Below are 12,261 nucleotides of genomic sequence, written 5' to 3'. Positions count from 1 at the left end.
CTAAAGATAATAGTTTTGTTATTATAGGTTCAAGAGAAACCCCTTTTGTGTTTTCCTTCGAGTTAGTATTTTTTTTCCCTATGTAGTTAATTTTCGATTGAATTAGTTTAGTATTAGTTAGTATGCACTACTGAATCATTAACCCTTGTGGGTTCATAAGATGTGTGAATTGATAAACTTAATCAATCTTAAAATACCATTTCTTGCCTGAGTTAGTTCCTATTTAGGCCTAGCTTGGTTTACCTCTCCTTTTCTCGGGTTAAGAACATACCCCGTCTTAAACTTAGAAATAAACATAATTTATTGCAAATCATACTACAATAGGGAGGTGTACCTAAGAATTCAGAGGAAGGTTAGTCTTTTTAGAAGCAACTTTCCAACTATTGTAACCAAATATTGTTAACAAATTTGGGCATCTAAGAGTTAAATCAAAAGAACAATCTATTTATCAACATTTTAGATTTGAACTTGTGAAGATTATAGGAGAGTTTGGTGAGGTTGAGGTACATTGAGCTTACAAGGAACTATAAGGAAATACAAGTTTCTAGTGGGATAGTTGTTGTTTCATACTTGTACTATTCAAGAAGAATAGTATTAAGACTATTTGGATAGTGGACTTGTTGTCCTCCTATCAACTCCTAAAATGGTTGGAATCTCCTAATAGGAGTTCAAAGTCTTCTAACCGAGACTCATATGTACTAATTGTATTTCATTAACTCCTAATAGGGTCTATCTTTTCACAAGGAACTTTTACATTAGTACATCATTTTGTGGGTACCATCCCCATCAAGGTTTTCCCTCTGATCAAGGGTTTCCCTAGTTAACATATATGGTGTTATTGTGTATGGTTATATTTTTATGATTTTTGCATAAATTGTTTACATGTTTCAAAATTAACAAAAGTATTGAGAGTTATTTTAAATGCATAGTAGATTAACCCTCCCTTCCCCACTTAGTTATCTTGGTGGACTTTACTAATAGGTTCATGGTCTTTCCTGTTCTCTCTTACAAGGGAGATTTTTTCCTCATATGAGGCTTTGTTCTTCTCATACATCCTTGAGATAATGGTGTGTTTTCACCTCTCTTTTGGAGGGGAGTTCTCTCCCAAGAGTTCTTTTTCACTTGATTCAATTTGTCCTAATCCTTTTGATAGCAGTGTTGACATGAAAGATTTTCCTAGAAAAATTGAGATCCCCCAATATGACAAATATGATGAAGATGGGAATTTGAATGATCAGATGGATCAATTCTATACTATGAGTTTTGAGTTTCATCATGATGACTCATACCTTATGAGATTATTACAAAGGATTCTTAAGGGTCAAACAATGGAATGGTTTGCCAATATAACTCCTCCTATTAAGACGTTCCCTGAGTTAATTCAAATATTTGTTCAACACTTTGCATACAATCTTTCATCATCTGTCTCACTATTAGACTTATGTCACACAAAGAAAAATCAAGGAGAATCCTTTGTTACTTTCTTGCAAAGATGGAGACAAAAATTCTCTCACTATTCTAGGACTATTCCTGAGAAAGAAAAGATTGAAATCATCATTAGTAACATGGTTCCTAAGATGAAGTATGAAGTTAAGAAGATGGTTTTTTAGTCCTTTGATACCATAGTTGAAGCCACATTTAGATTTGAGGATGTTTTGAGAGAGAAAGCTATTTTGACAAAAAATGGAAACAACAACAACAATGATCAGAATAACAACAACAATAACAAGGATAAAGGAAAGAACACATATTGGAATAAGAATAAACAAGTGGTTAATGATGGAGCTATGGATTCCTCTAAGCCTAAAGACCAAGTTGTTCTCCATTTGAATAGTTCCAATCAACAAAGTAAGAAGCCAAGATATCAAGAAAGGCCTAAAGGAGAGAAATGTAACTTTACACAATTAGGTGAGTCATATGAAGAGATATTCACAAAGCTCCTTGCTTGTAATCTTGTGCACCCTTATGATGTCATAAAGTTTTGGATGCATGAAGTTAAGCCATGGTGGTGGGATGAGAAGGCCTATTGCAAACTTGATGATGGCATTAGACACGGTATTGAAAACTGTACAAGATTAAACATATTGTTCAAGATCTTATTGAGAATGGAAAATTTGAAATAGATGGATTAAATATTAATCCTGATCACACAGCATTCAAAGAGCCTCTGCCCAAGTATGAGAAAGAGGAAGCTTCCCAACCTAAGAATGACAAGGTTGCAATCAATTACACTTATGCAAATGTAGAAACTGTTGTCAATATGCTTGAGATTGTAGAAGAAAGTGTCAACATGATGGAAGATAAAGATCCCAGTGGTTATGATTTAAATTTGAGCTCTCCTATCCTTGGTGAAAAACCTATTTTGGTGTTAAGGGGTGCTCACTCTAGAGAGTCATCTCAAGGTCCCCTTGTCATTAGAGGACCCAATTCAAACCATTCAAGTAAACCTAAACAAGTGTCTTCCCAAAGTCTCAATGTTATTACATGAAGTCAAGGTCCCCTTGTTGTCAAAGGACCTAGTTCAAACTATCCTAGTAAGCCAAAACAAGTGCAATCAAAGTATGTTCCTTCAAAACTAGTGGTTAATCCTAGGTCGAATTATAATCTTGTTGATTAATTGCAAAGAACCCCCACTCAAATTTTGATCTTCAAGCTTTTAGAGTTGTCACCAAGACACAAATAAGTCCTTGAGGATGCTTTGCACATGGAAAATGTCCCCAACAATTTAGATGTCGATCAATTCCAGAACATGGTTAATCATATTGCTAGCCCTCATTACCTTTCCTTTTTGGAGGATAATGATAAATCTTTGAGCCATCCACACAATATTGTCCTTCATATTGAGGTCATTATCCATAGAATCCATGTTAAGCGCATGTTGATAGATAGGGGTGTTGGGCTTAATATTTTTTCTTTGAGTCTTTTAAAGACATTAGGTTATTCTGAACAAGTTATTGAAACTAGCATAAAGATTATTATCAAATCCTATGATGAGGCAAAGAGAAGTTCAAAGGGGTTGGTCATCCTTCCTGTTAGGATTGGTCTTATTGAAAAAGATGTTTTATTCCAAATAGTTGATGTTGGACCCCTTGCGTACAATATTTTACTTGGTAGACCATGGATTCATTATATGCAAGTAGTGTTATCTACCTATCATTAGTGTGTTAAGTTCCCTTATAATGGAACATAGAATTGTGTACCTAGGGGCAATATTTTGTCTATTAATTCAATTTCAGCAAGTACTCATGTTCCCCTCAATAAAGAAGCAGATGATTTTGATGCAACTTTAGCTGAGTTTAAAGACAAGTTCAAATCCATAGACCTTGGCATGGGGGGATATCAACTCAACTCCCTCGCAGCATTACTAGTTTTACCTAGGTCTTATGGTAAACCTTCACAAGAGATGAAACCTTCCTCTTCGGCTATGACATTATTTGACACATTTTTACAGTCGTCAGTTCCTATTCAAGATGAGAAAGAACATGTAGCTATTAGAGATTGGATTTATAGAGAAGATAAGTATATACACAATGAGAACTTCACTTCCTCTCCTAAAGCTTATGGAAGAGGTTATAGTTTTGTCAAGAAGATGAGTTATCCTAGACATGGCCCTCTTAGTAATAGATTGGATGCTAGAGCCGAACCCCTTGATCATGGTCTTTTTGGATGCAAGTCTAAGAAGTTGGTTGGCCTAGGATATGAAAATCACAACAATGTTGCTCATATCCTTGATAAGTCAGATAGTGAAGAAGAACAAGAGTACATACCTAATCTGGAAAATCAACAAGATATGTGTGAAGATTGGGTCCCTTTTGCTAATCTCTTTTGGGGAGATTCAGATAGTCCAGTATCTCATGAGACAGTTGCAAATTTAGAACAAGAGAGTGTGACCATCCTAGTTGAGATTTAGAAACAGATTCCAATGAGTATGAATGGAACTCCCTCTTGGAGCCTTCTACATTTGATATGGACATTGATTTTGTTCATACATATAGTTCTCAACCCAAGTTAGACAATGATTCATGTGTAGGATCAAATGATTTGAACCCACATGTTACCTTAGTGGATGACTCTTCACTTGTTAGGACATATCCCAATTTGGGTAGTTTAGGGAGTTACTTGAAAGACTCTGATTTTTGGTCACCGGAGATTGTGTGCTAGAAAATGTGACTTGCAAGAAGCATGGGTTAACAAACAAACATTAGCTAAAAACTTTGAAAATGCATCAAAGATTCATCAAAATGAAAAGAACAAACACTAACTAATGCTTTCTTGGGTTTTGCAACCCTAAGCAGCTAACAAACCCTATCTTCCAACCACCTCTACAGCTCAAAAAAGACACCCATAAGAGGCCTTGTCGGTGTGTTAATATGGGGGTATGCTTGATGTGCTCTCCCAAACACAACAATAAATGAATCTCTTGAGTGAGTGAGTGCAAGTGTGTATGCAAGTAAGATATGAATCTAGACTAAATGAGATGAAGAATACCTCAAGAAATGGCTATGAAAAGAGCCATTCTTGAAGGCATTCAAGGATGAAGATGATATGCAATGAAAGAACTAACTAGATATGAAAACTATGATAGAAATGCAAGCTAAAATGAAGCTACAAATGCATGTAGAAACTAGATTAACAATTCATGATGTAAACTAAATCAGCTACTAAATTGTTAGTATGATCATAGAAATCTCTATGAAAATCAAACTACAATGCAAACTCTTAGCATGAGAACTCAAAACTCAAAATGGCATGATAACAATGCAAAAATGGGAGATGTCAAATGCTTGAGACAAGCCCTCTATTTATAGGCTCAAGAGAGGGCTTGGTGAGGTGGCATCCATGTAGATGCCACATAAGGTGACATGCAAGCCATGCAAATGGTCAAGAATTCAAAGTTTTCTCACACATGTGTGAGCAAACTTGAGAAGAAGAGTGGGAGACAAGAGTGTGTAGGCATGCCATCTCACACATGTGTGAGCACACTCTTAGGCTAATGAGGAGGATTAGGGAGATGATTAGGAATGATTAAGTGGGATTAGAGAAGAAGTAGGCTTAAGAGGATGAAAATGATGGGTGTAGGCTAGGCTCTAGGTTAGGTTTAAGATTAAATTAAGTGAAATTTAATTTAATCATGGGTTTAGAGGAATTAATGGGATGTGAGGATTAAATAAAAAAAATTTATTTAAAAAGGGGGAAAGATGGAGGATCATGTGTTAAATTAATTTAACACATTAAGGCTAGAAGTATTTAAATTAGATTTAAATACTTAAGAGAATGAACTCATTTAATTAAAATAATTTAATTAAATAAGTAGAGGAATGTGAGTAATATAATAAATAATTAATTACAATGTCATAGAAAATATTAAAATTAATTAATATAATGTTTAGGGACGATTTTAAGCGTCTACAGAGATATCATTCATATTCATGACCTTGAACCAATCATTGATTTACCCCTTGTTCATCTTGATTTGATTGACTGGTCCCAATGCAATTACGAACCTGAGCTTTTAATGTTTCAAAATGATTATGAGATAGCCTACTATTTGAATGCCATTGAACCCATAGTCTCTTCCACTAGTGAACTGGCTACCAACATGAAAAAGCTAGAAATCAAGTACCTTAGTCACAAAATAAAAAGAAAATAAAATTAAAAAATAGGAGTTCTGATGGTGAAAACCACTATGTGGTGGTGTCAGAACCGCAAATAGTAAAAATAAAGCATGTACCTAAGGGTGAAAACCTCTCTGAGGCACCTGAGGATGAGGTACTTGATCATCTCCCTAGTTATTTTCAAGATAGATCTTCAGTGCTCATTGAACCAACACAAGCAGTCAATTTGGGTATGAATGAAGCTTTAACAAATGGACTTAAGATGGCTATAGAATGGAGAATTATAGAGTTACACATCTATGGGGATTCACAACTGATAATCAACCAAGTCAATGACAATTATTTAACAAAAAATGAGAAATTGGTACCTTACAAACAAATGGTTTATTCCTTGAGACGCTACTTCACATTTGCCTCATTTTAGCAAATCCCTAGAGCAACAAATAAAGTAGTTGATGCTATGGCTACACTTGCTTCACTTCTTCAATTAGAGCAACATGAATCAAGATTTGAATTCCTAGTGGAAGAGCTACATCACTTATCTATGATTCCCAAGAAAGTCATGTTATTTGTACCCTTGTTGGTCATGAGTCATCCTGTTACGACACCATTTATTCATACCTTAATGATGGCATTATACCTAAAACCTCTAACTGATATGAATGTAGAAACTTTATTCGAAATGCCTCTTACCATTCCCTTATCTCTGGAGATTTGTATAGGAGGGGTCTAGATGGAACACTTCATAGATGCTTAGAAAAGAAAGAATCCAATAAAGCATTAGTTGACATCCATGAGGGCATCTATGGGGGCCATTCCAATGGTCTTTCCATGGCTCGAAGGTTACTTAGGGTGGGGTACTATTGGCCCATGATGCAAATTGATGTAGTAGCTTTTGCAAAGTCATGTGAAAAGTGTCAAATACATGGTCTAGGTAGGGAACTCATTCCTTCTATCTCTCATTGGTCATTTCAGCATTGGGCCTTTGATCTTGTTGGGTGGATTCATCACAACTCATCATGTGGACACAAGTTTATTATCACTACTATTGATTACTTCACTAAATGGGTAGAAGTTGTCCCACTTTATGTTGCCTTGGGCAAGATAGTTTCTCTATTTATTATGAATCATATTATCTATAGATATGGAGTTCCTTCTGAGATTATCATTGACAACGGAGGCCAGTTTAAAACTAAGGACCTTAAACAACTTTGTAAGAAATTCAAGATAGAACAACATTGGTCCTCCATTTACTTCCCACAAGGAAATGGTCAAGCAAAAGCACCAAGTAAAACCATTCTCAAAATCTTACATACTATAGTTCATAAAAATGGTAGAGATTGACACTTACAAATAAATCAGGTTTTGTGGGCCTATAGAATGAGTATTCATACTCCTAGTAGGGCTACTTCGTTTGCCCTTACATATGGTGTTGAAGCAGTATTACCTTTAGAGGTTGAGATTCCTTTACTTAGAGTTTCCCTCAAAGGTCTAGTTATAGATGAAGACTATCACATCATGAGACTTCAAGAGTTAGAACTTCTAGATGAGAAATGCCAAGCATCATTTGACCATATAAGGGTCTATCAAAAGCGCATGTCAAAAGAATTCAACAAAAAAGTTCACCCTAGAAAATTTCAAGTGGGAGATCTTGTCCTACGTGAAAATCCTAAGAGTCAATAGAATAGAGATCAAAAGGATAAATTTGAACCTAATTGGCTTAGACCTTACATTATTACAACTTCTAGGTTTGGTGCCTATTTACTATCTACAGTAGAGGGAGAGCAGCTCCCTAATCCTATCAATGTCTTGCACCTAAAGAAGTTCTATCCATGATGCCCATTCTAACTAGGGGCATCTTTGTACATATTTATTGATCCTTAAAAAATACAAAAAAAATGATATATTTCAAAAATACAAAAAAATGATATAGTGTCAAAATTCTAAAAATTGGAAAATGTCCTGAAAAAATGATCATCTTAGTAATAAGTGTTTTGATGTATCTCCAAAAAAATCATATATTCCAAAAAAAAAATTTAAAAATATTAATCCAAGTGGTGAAAACATGGAAATGGGCACTACTTGAGGCCTTTGCACTCCTATTTCTCAGCACGTGTCCTCAACACTTGGCCTTTTTCCATCATGCCTTGTCCTTGTTGTCTTGGTTTGGAATTGGTCTTTTTCTAGGGGCATAACTATGATAGCTTTTGTCTCTTGGCTACATTAGTCTTTAGGACACCTCGCAAATAGTTTTTTTCAACACAACCCCTAACATCAAGTGTTTTTCAACACTTATCGGTTTGGTCTTACCCAATTTCATCATGTGATCTTACCTGCTTGCAAGCATTCGATGCTTATCCTGAGAACTCAGTATCAGTTAACATACTTAAATTTTTAAACACAAACACTTAATTCTTGACCTGTGTCATGATCTTTTCTTTGTGTGTTGATTTTTATTAATTTTAATTGAGTGTCCTTATCTGATAAGTCTCTCCAGGATGCATAGCTAGAGGACTTGGGGCATGGGGCATGTTTTTATTTGTTTTCTTCTTGTGGGTGTGGTTTTGAAACTCTAGAGTGTCTCTTTTTGTCCCCTTGAAACACTTAGGAGATTTGAGGCATCATCCTTGACTGCTTTTGCACAATCGTTCTTACAGTCATCTTGGCATCTATGCCTTGATGCCAGCATGGTTTTGCTACATTAAATTGGATAAGCTAACATCGAAGTCATTTTGACCTTTATGTCTTTGAAGCTTATGTTAGAATCTTTCCCCATTCCAATCCAATATAAATCACATTCTTATCTTCATAGTTACACTTGTGACTAGTGATGATTGTGTGATTTTTTGATGTCCATTAATAATGGCCCAAGGATGAAAATAAGTTCTTTTATATTCTCTAACAAATGATGAACACAAAATCCTATGTTACAATTCCTCTATTGCAAGTACACCTTTGCATTTCCATGTAGCTTGCATTATTATACTTCATGTTAGTTTGCATTTTTAGGTTGCCTTATGAGTTTGAGAGGGTTTTTCCTTCATCTTTTTTGTGGACTTTTAATCAATTGTGGTCATGTTTTGATCTTCATTTCCTTATCTTTTTTTGTGATCTCAATCAAAATTTTCTCTCTTAAATAGTTGATTGATTTTGAGACATTATCTTTCTTAAGGAAAATTCTCTTTCTTCTTATTATTTCTTTCCACCTCTTCCAAATTTCTACCTTCCATTCGCTTTCACCCCACTTCTTTTCTTCTAATTCACCCTTGGGGCATAATATTTCATGCTTGATGATCTACCTTGGTTCTATGATTCTTATATTTTTCATCTTACATCAAGAACCTTCTCTTTTGTTCAATTTGATCAAATTTATCAATTGTTGTTTCTCCTCTATCTCATTTCGATTTCAATCACAAGGGGGCAGTATTTATCAACTTCAATCCTTGATTTAGTTTTATCAATTTTATCCTTAACTTTTTGAAGTCAAAATTTATTTGTATTCTTTTTCCTGATGTGTTCCCGAATCGACCACACATCTAAGTTGTTTTGTGATCCCAAATCAATCTCACACATCAATTTCTTTCTTTGACTACATGTGTTCCCAAATCGATCACACATTAGTCAAAGAGGGACAAATGTATGCACCCTAAAATGGTCACCTAGACTACGGGCCCCCATTATTCAATTTATCAAAATTCCTGAATCAATGGTTTGCAATATTTTATTAAATCAATTCAAATTAATTTCTTTGATCAAATTGTAATTAACTCAATTGTTTCAATATTTCCTAAGATTTGATCATTTTATCCTAAGTCTTATTTAATTAAAAGAAAACCTTTCTTTTAATTAAAGAATTAATCCACATTTAATTAATTAAGAGAAAAACACCTCTTTTAATTTAATTAAGTATTTCCTATTTAATTGAAAGAACTTGCTTCCTTTTAATTAAATGAAATCCCACTTGAAAAAGGAAATAAAATAAATAAAAAATTAAATAAATTCTTTTTTCCTCTACACTTAAATGCACATATTTCTAAGTGGGATTCTATTTAATTTTCCTCCTCTTTTCTCATTGGTGGAATTTTGTCTCACACAGATCATTCTTTCTCCACCCTTGATTAAATCTTATTGGCTTTTAATCTTAATCACCCATTCTTCTTTATAAGGGAGAGCCCTCTCCTCATTTTTGACATCCATGATTATGCTATTATTATGTTGCAGGTTTCGAGAACGATTTTTGGAGGAGTTGAGCATTAAAGGTTTTTGTGGAGAACTTCTATCTTCTTGTTTTCTTCTCTCATGCATCTGTGGCTTCCATCATCATGATCCATCCATGCATATTCATATTAGTTTAGATCCATGTTTTCTTTCATAGATTAATCTTGCATTGTTATTTCCTTTCATAGATTAGATTTCCTTTCTTGCATTGCTTTGCTTTGTCATCATTTAGATTAGTTTGCATCTCATTTGCATTCATATTTTGATCTTTGAATCTCTCATTTTATGGTGTACTTATATGAGCACAAACTATGTCAAATTGAAGGCCTCCATTACAAACCCTTGCACTCTATGAATAGAGATCTATGAGTCGCCATTCAAGACCTCATTCTTGAGAAATCTTGGATATAATGACCCATAGAAGTGTGCTCACATTTTAGGCATAAAGTCTATACATGTTAATCCAAGAGAATAAGCTTGTGAAAGGTGTCCGAGCAGTATGCCATCAAGGGGTGATAGTTGTGAGATGAGGGATTATGAATGCAACTACAAAATGTGAAGAAAATCTATAAAAAACCAATTAAATCCCAGCGACAAGAACTGTCACTTCTTGGTGACAAGAACATCAGAAACAAAAATAAGCATTAATCTATAAAATATAAAAAATAATAATTTATGAAAGAAATAATGATAAAATTACTAGTTATAAAAATAATGCATTCAAATCTAAATTAACTAATCTAAAAAATCAATAAAAATCTGGGCATCTAATTTATTAGAATGTATGACTATGAAATAAAAATTTTAAATACTACATAACAAACAAACTATACTAAATAAAATTGTCATCGTGCCTTACCAGAGAGTGGACCCAGACTCTCCACTTTGCATGATGAGTAAAGAAGATGAGGTCCTATGCTACTGTGACCATGAAGGAAGTGTTGTTTTTATTTATTTCAAAATAATGCCATTCAGACCTGCGTACAATAGTGTCTTCCTGCTGAAAGTTGTATATTCAAAATCTGCCTTCCCTATATGTTACGCTGTCTTTTATATGCACAGCTATAACATGTTTTAGAACTATTTTGATAATATGTACAATAACTAATATGTGGCAATAGAACAAAAATCTATCTCATGCTGGGAATAGGCAATTAGATTTATTTTTGATAATATGTACAATAACTAATATGTGGCAATAGAAAAAAAAATCTATCTCATGCCAGGAATAGGCAATTAGTTTTATCGTTCCAACATAACAATATTGTCCTCATTCATAGTTGTTGATTCATAACAAATTTTGGTCCATGTGATACATCTCTAGCAATAGAAAAATAGTCTAATGTTGGGTCACGCAAATAATACCAGAAAATAAAAACCAAGTCTCTATACAGTTAGAAAATATAGCTTACACAAGTTTGCATTGTCTATAATAGGGTATGATGAAGAGAAACCAACGTGGGCAAAATATTAGCTGTGTATAATAGTTGCTACCCCAAATTCGACAGGAAGTTCCCATAACACATAATCAACATGTTAGATAAATACAATCACATCTTATTTTTTCTAATATTTATTCTAATAGCTAAATTAAATATCAATCATATATATTGTATCATATGCAACATAGAAGGAGAAAATGGATATTAAAATGGATATGGAAATGAGTATAAAGACTAAAATATGGTATAATTTAGGACATAAATCACTCTCATCACCTTTTTACAATAGTAATTTCATTTTTTGCCTCGAGGGCTCTACTCCTCGACCCTGCCTTGTATCCCAATAGGGAGCACACCTAGGGTGTGACCCTAAGACCTCTTCTAAGACACTGCCCTTGGACCCTGCAAGGGACATTACCCTTAATCCCTAGCATGGGAGAGCTTCCCCTACACCCCAGTAGGAAAAACTGGGAGGAAACTACACCGAACAAAGTGGGGGAAAAATTAACCTCTAAGTTTGACTAGGCTCCATATAACAACAATTTTCCACTTGGAGATCATACTCCATTATAATAACACTAGGTTTTACTTAAGGGGGGTATTAGCATAATTACGACATTTTACCTTGGTTATTTTTAATGTAAATATTAATTACACTTTAATTAAGCTTATCTAGGGACTGCATTGGAGGTTTTAGGAGTATTTCCACTTTAGGAGATGTTATCACATTCTACTTCATGTGTTCACTCCACCTTTAGTACACTTATTACTTTATCACTCTCCACCATAGTTGCACATGTTGTACAAACTTCATTACACATTAGAGGATGATCCATCTTTGGTGGACATGTGATTCCGCCTTAGTTATAGGTGATAAGTTGCATCTTGATTATCATGTAACAAGACAATGACACTTTCCATGTTGTCTTATTTTCTTCTTTGTACTTGAATATATAACCAAGGACTTATACATGTACTATCATCCA

This window comes from Cupressus sempervirens, chromosome 5 (assembly GCF_028749045.1).
Source record: "Cupressus sempervirens isolate cs-2001-9-10 chromosome 5, ASM2874904v1, whole genome shotgun sequence".
NCBI lineage: Eukaryota > Viridiplantae > Streptophyta > Pinopsida > Cupressales > Cupressaceae > Cupressus > Cupressus sempervirens.
This window is presented reverse-complemented; position numbering follows the sequence as displayed.